Source organism: Hoplias malabaricus, chromosome 10 (assembly GCF_029633855.1).
Source record: "Hoplias malabaricus isolate fHopMal1 chromosome 10, fHopMal1.hap1, whole genome shotgun sequence".
In the NCBI taxonomy this organism is placed as follows: Eukaryota; Metazoa; Chordata; class Actinopteri; order Characiformes; family Erythrinidae; genus Hoplias; species Hoplias malabaricus.
Genome location: NC_089809.1, coordinates 33,829,965 through 33,835,854, shown reverse-complemented (window position 1 = coordinate 33,835,854; position 5,890 = coordinate 33,829,965).

The window sequence follows — 5,890 nt, the reverse complement described above, 5'->3', positions numbered from 1 at the left end:
TTGTAATAATAATAATAACAACACTTACAGACTCACACTTTTAAGCAGATATTTTACACATATTCTGTCAAACATTCACACAGACATTTTTAATAATAATATTAAAAACTATAATAATAATAACACATATACACACTTATTCAGACCTTTTACACATACAGTCACACAAAGTCAGGCTAACACTTACACACGCTTCTACACAGACACACACACACACACTCCTACATCAACACAGTCACACACACCCACACCCACACACTCTCTCACACACTCACTCTCTCCTTGTTTGCTCTGACCTGTTACACTCCCCTGTAAAGGAGGTGTCAGGGGAATAGAATGCGCGCTCCCGCGGCACTCGTGCCCGCTTGTCTCTTATTCACATGTCTCTGCCCTCAATGCCCTTGGCTGCGCGCGCAGGGCCGCGTGTCCTTCAGCGCGTCCGTTAGTGCTGCCGCGCCGCCGCCGGCGCCATCACCGCGCGCGCTATCGCAGCTCCCTTCCCCGCGCTCTTTGATCTCGCCGCCGCCGTCAGTGTCCGGAGCGCGAGCTCCGTCTGGAGCTCCCGCACACGCGCGCTGACTCACGCGCGCGCTGATTCATACTGACACACTCACACATTTGCACGCGCGCGCATCACAACATCATGGTGATGATGATGATGGGTCGTGGTGACGAAGCGCAACAGGAGCGCGCGATGTTTTAAAAACGAAAATGTCCCCGCGCGCGTTGAAGGTGAAGCAGTCTCCGAGCGCACGTCACGGCCTTAACGTCAAGCGCTCAAACCGGTTTGTTCCCCGTGCGCCACGCGGATACACACACAGACACACACACAGGCACGCGCGTACAAACGCACGCGCGCTCGCTCAATCAATCACACACACAATCACACACACGGGCGCGCGGTCCCGCCTGATCAGCGACAAAGACGCGCCGCTTCATCGATGCTAGCGCACGCGCGCCAACAGCGCGGAGCGGAACAAATAAACAAATAAATAAATAAATAAGCAAGCACGCGAACGGACTCGAGCTCGGCGCCCTGTTGCCATGGCAGCAGCATCCTCATCACCGCTCCCCAAGGCCGCGCGCTCCACAGCACAGGTATGAGAAACGCGTCATCAGGGGCTTCGACCAGTAGAACAAGGGAACGGAGAAAGTGGGAGGGGCGAAGACAGACAGAGCGCGCGGGCGCGTGAGAGGGAACCAGCCAGTGTGTGTGTACATGTGTGTGTGCGTGTGTGTGTGAGAGAGAGAGAGAGAGAGAGAGAGAGAGAGAGAGAGATAGAGAGAGAGAGAGAGATAAACATGGTGTGTGTGTGTGTGAGTGAGTGAGAGAGAGAGAGTGAAATAAACAGGGTGTGTGTGTGTGTGAGGGAGAGAGAGAGAGAGAGAGAGAGAGAGAGAGAGAGAGAGAGAGAGAAAGAAATAAACAGGGTGTGTGTGTATGTGTGAGAGAGAGACACAGAGAGAGAGAGAGAGACAGAGAGAGAGAGAGAGAGAGAGAAATAAACAGGGTGTGTGTGTGTGTGAGAGAGAGAGATAGAGAGAGAGAGAGAAAGAAATAAGCAGGGTGTGTGAGAGAGAGAGAGAGAGAGAGAGAGAGAGAGAAAGGGAGAGAGAGATGTTTTTAATTCATCTCCAGCAGTAGCTCTCTCTGTCTGATCTGATCTGTGGTGACACAGTGCAGCCGCTGCAGATTAAAGAAGAAAGAAGACATTATCGGAGAGAGTCGTCCTCACCACGCCCCCCCTTTCGAATCTCACACAGTCTGATCCTAGTCACAGACATTTAGCTCTTGTCATGTGTCAAGATTATGTCTCAAAAGTGATAGTTCATTTCTGAATGCAGATGTAGGAATCCAGATTTTAAGCAAAAGACACTCAAACTGTTTGGAGGGCCACTGTACAAAGTTTTATAGTAGATAAAGTACATTTAAAATAAATAGTAACAGACAGTAAAAATGTTCTCAGAGTAAACAGACTTTGAGTATGGCTGTCAAAATCAAGCATCCCTGTGGGCCATCTTTGACACCATCATCTGATTTTTCTGATTCACAGAAAAGTCCTAAACACTCTCTGATCACAATGACAGTCTGATCAACAACATACACACACTAATCACAATCACAGTCTGATCTCTCCAAAAACACACAGACACTAATCAAAATCCCACAGCATGCTCCCTTCACAGTCACTCTAACACATCAAACACAGTCCGATCTATTCACAAACACGCACACTGATCACAACCACAGACAGTCCCATTTCAGTGACACGCTGTCTTATAATAATCACACACGTTCTGATTACATTCGCATACTTTGGTCGCAAAGCAGGCTCCTTATTCTCCAGGTTCTCATACCTACTTGATGCAGACATTCCATTCTGGTACGGGAATGTGACCGTTACATTTAAGGTGGACTGGAGGCAGCAGAACATAACTTCTGCATCAGTAAAGTTGGAGCATTTAAAATTTAATGACAAATAAAAAAATGATTTCAACCTCATATTTGTTCCTCTGTGCTCTAACTGAAAAGCACATTAAACCACAGATGAACTAATCTGTCCATTTTGTGTTCCTGTGTGCACTAAAATCAACATTTAAATAAGAGTAACTGAATTTTGCTTAGTAAAAAGGAACAAAATTTGGCACAGAATCACTCTAGGGAAAAGTGTAGCTACCACACAACTTCAGGGTCCTGGGGTTCTCGGGTTGAAGTCTTGCCTCGGGTCACTGTGGCTGTGTCAGAAACAAGTGGATTGCTGTCTACTAAGGCAGTATTTGGAGGAAAGAAGGCACAGAATCATATGAAATCAATACTTGTTTAAATGCTGCCTGCTTATGGCTCCACAATCCTAAAAGTTATAATTAATTTGGCGAGCACTGCGTACCAGCTTCTTGGTAATGTGTTAAAATATTGCTGTTTTCAAAGTCTGTCTTCAATGTGATTTAGTAACAAATACCTTCAATTCAAAATATTACATTCTAAGGCACTGAATTGCAAGACAGTAGTGCATTGAGGTTGCTGCCTTCTGTTTACAAACAGCCTGTGTGTGTGGAGTTAAAAGGGATTTCCTGAAGTGTATGTGGGAATGATTTTAGACTGAGCTTGCTAGCCAATATTTACCCCAGATCACCTATAATATTTTAAAAAAGTTCATTACCTGTCTGATTTTTGGTAAATGGCTTGCAATTTACCTCAGATGATTGATTTTGGTTGGTTAAGAGCTTCCTAGACATTTGCCTCAGATGAACTAACATTATCAAGTTGCAAATTAATATACAGTGGAACCTCTACCTACGAACTTGATCCGTTCTGTGACCCGGTTCGTAAGTGGAAAAGTTCGTTTCTCGAGTCAATTTTCCCCATTTAAAAAAAATGGAAAAGCAATTAATGCCCACCCCGAAAGTCACCCTTTTTGCACTGATATATGTTTACAACACTCTCAGATTAGTAAAAAAATACATGTAGCATTACTACAAATAAAAGGGAAATACAGTAGTAACAGTAATAAAAAATAAATAAGTAAGTTTTAAGTGGTTACATATCACTACCTTGAAGACGTGACGACTGGCTGGAGGAGTAACACAGGCACTGGCTGTATGACGGGAGGTGGGGGGCGGGTGAATGTGGGGAGACGAAGCGTAGATACGGCACGAATTTCGATGTCTGCTATTTACACTAATGCTAAATTGCTAAAACTACAATTTGCTAATCTTAAAAGCTCAACCAAGTCTGGGCGCGCTGGGAGACTCGCCTATTGGGGTCAGTTGCCATTTCCAGCCGCCGGCTAGTAGAGGTTCAACGGTATTTTCTGTCTAATATTACATATTACATGATACCTATAGTAAATTCTACAACCCTGTTTTCAGCTATGAATAAATGAACATTAGTTTAATAGCATAAGAGTACACAAAAGTAATTTATTCCCACTTGTACCATTTGCTGCTCTCAGAGCCCACCAGCTCTAAACCCACAAACATCACAATGCCCATTACGTAAACTATCTGCACAGTGCAGTATAATTATTCACTGGTAACTACAGTACAATACTCCCTTTAAACAAATCACTTTCAGGTTTATAGTCTGCTTTATGAGTGCAATTCAGTTTGTAGAAATCTTGGGAACAGCCAAAGGATTGCAAAGCCATTTTTAGAGACCCCTCAAAAGCAGTAACGTCCCGTGATGAACTACAGCTCTGTGCATATGATCCAGTGTTTCCGGTCAGTGGAGTTACAAGGGCTCTCAGTTCAGTTTACACATTTAGCTCAGGACTCACAGGCACTAATGTAACTCTCATGCAATACTCAACAGAAACAAATACACAAACAAAGTTTGCAAATCTACAGGAATATCAATATTTACACCTATTTAAACATGAATTACCTCACAGCGGTTCCCCTAAAGCCTTGCAATGCAATAAATACATAAATAAATGAACACTTGAAGGAAAGCAGCTGTGAAATTCTTCATTCACGGATGCATCTGCACTCTCACTCACACAAGTCCAAACACTCCAGTGTCCCAGCTGTGCTGTGTAAGTACGTGATAACACACACACAGACACACACACACACACACACACACACACACACACACACACACACACACACACACAGACAGACACACACACACACTCAATTTGTGGGTGTGTATCCAAAATTTGCAGACACCTATTAAAATGAGTGAATTCAGCCAGGTTAAGGTGCACTCGTTGTGGACGTTTATGTTTGTTTATCTGGACTGTGGCTTAAATCTAGAACCCCAGAACCCTCAACCTGGGAGAGAGTGACACCACCTATTGCGCCACCAGGCTGCCCAATTCCCTTTGGAAGGAGTGAATTGTTTTGTGAAGTTCTTCTTGCTGATACAATTCTACTGTTTTAAGCACCACTGATTAAAGAGAACCGTCTGGAACCACAGCGTGATTGCATTTCTCACTCGATATGATTGAGTGGTCAGCAGACTCTCTGACCCTGAGGGTTTCAGCTGGACATGCTGACCAGGACAAGCACACCATGGACACTGCAGGACACACTGATGCTGAATCGCCTCAAGTCTGTGTATTCAGTTTACAGTTTCTCACACTAAGCATAAAAGATGAAAGACTGTAAATGCAACAAAAACATGAATCCATGATTTATTAATTCTCTTGAAGCTTTATTTAACTTACAATTGTACCAAGAAAATCTTCCTAATGTTTTCAATGACCAACTTCACTGTATTTTTTTCATTTAAATATATGTAGAATTGGTTGCTTGAAACACACTCCAAAAAACCTGGGAAGGAAGCGTGTTTTAGTTACACTTTTTGATTGTTTGGGAACTGAAGATACTGACGGTTGCATCAAATTCTAAATTTGTTTATATATACACAACATACAATAAAGTTGGTTGTGAAAACATTAAAAGTCATTACATTTGTCGATTAAATAAAGATTTAAGAGAATTACCAAATAAGAGATTTTTGTTTTGTTCTTTTCTGGAAATAGCTTTTTTTGCAGATTTCCTTTAGTGTGATATTTTGCTGTTTTTCTGGAGCCCTTTTTGAACGATATCTGAATGGTTTTAAAAGTGAGACACTGGCTTTAATATGACGTAGTTCATCAGCTCAGCAACAACTTACTGAGCTAAAGGATTAATCCTGGACCAGCATTGCAAACTTGTGCTTTAAAACTAAAGAGGATGTTTTACTGTCCTTTTAAAGCTGATATATTTACACTTATTGGCCAACCATTCAAATTACCTGGCCAAATTAATTTTATTTATTTGCATTTTAATTATAAGCTAATACTACATCTGTAGGGAATATTTTATATACAGCATTGTCCTGTTTTCACACAGAAACAAATCTGAACATGAAAAATAAATAACTTTTGTATAGGCCACAGTT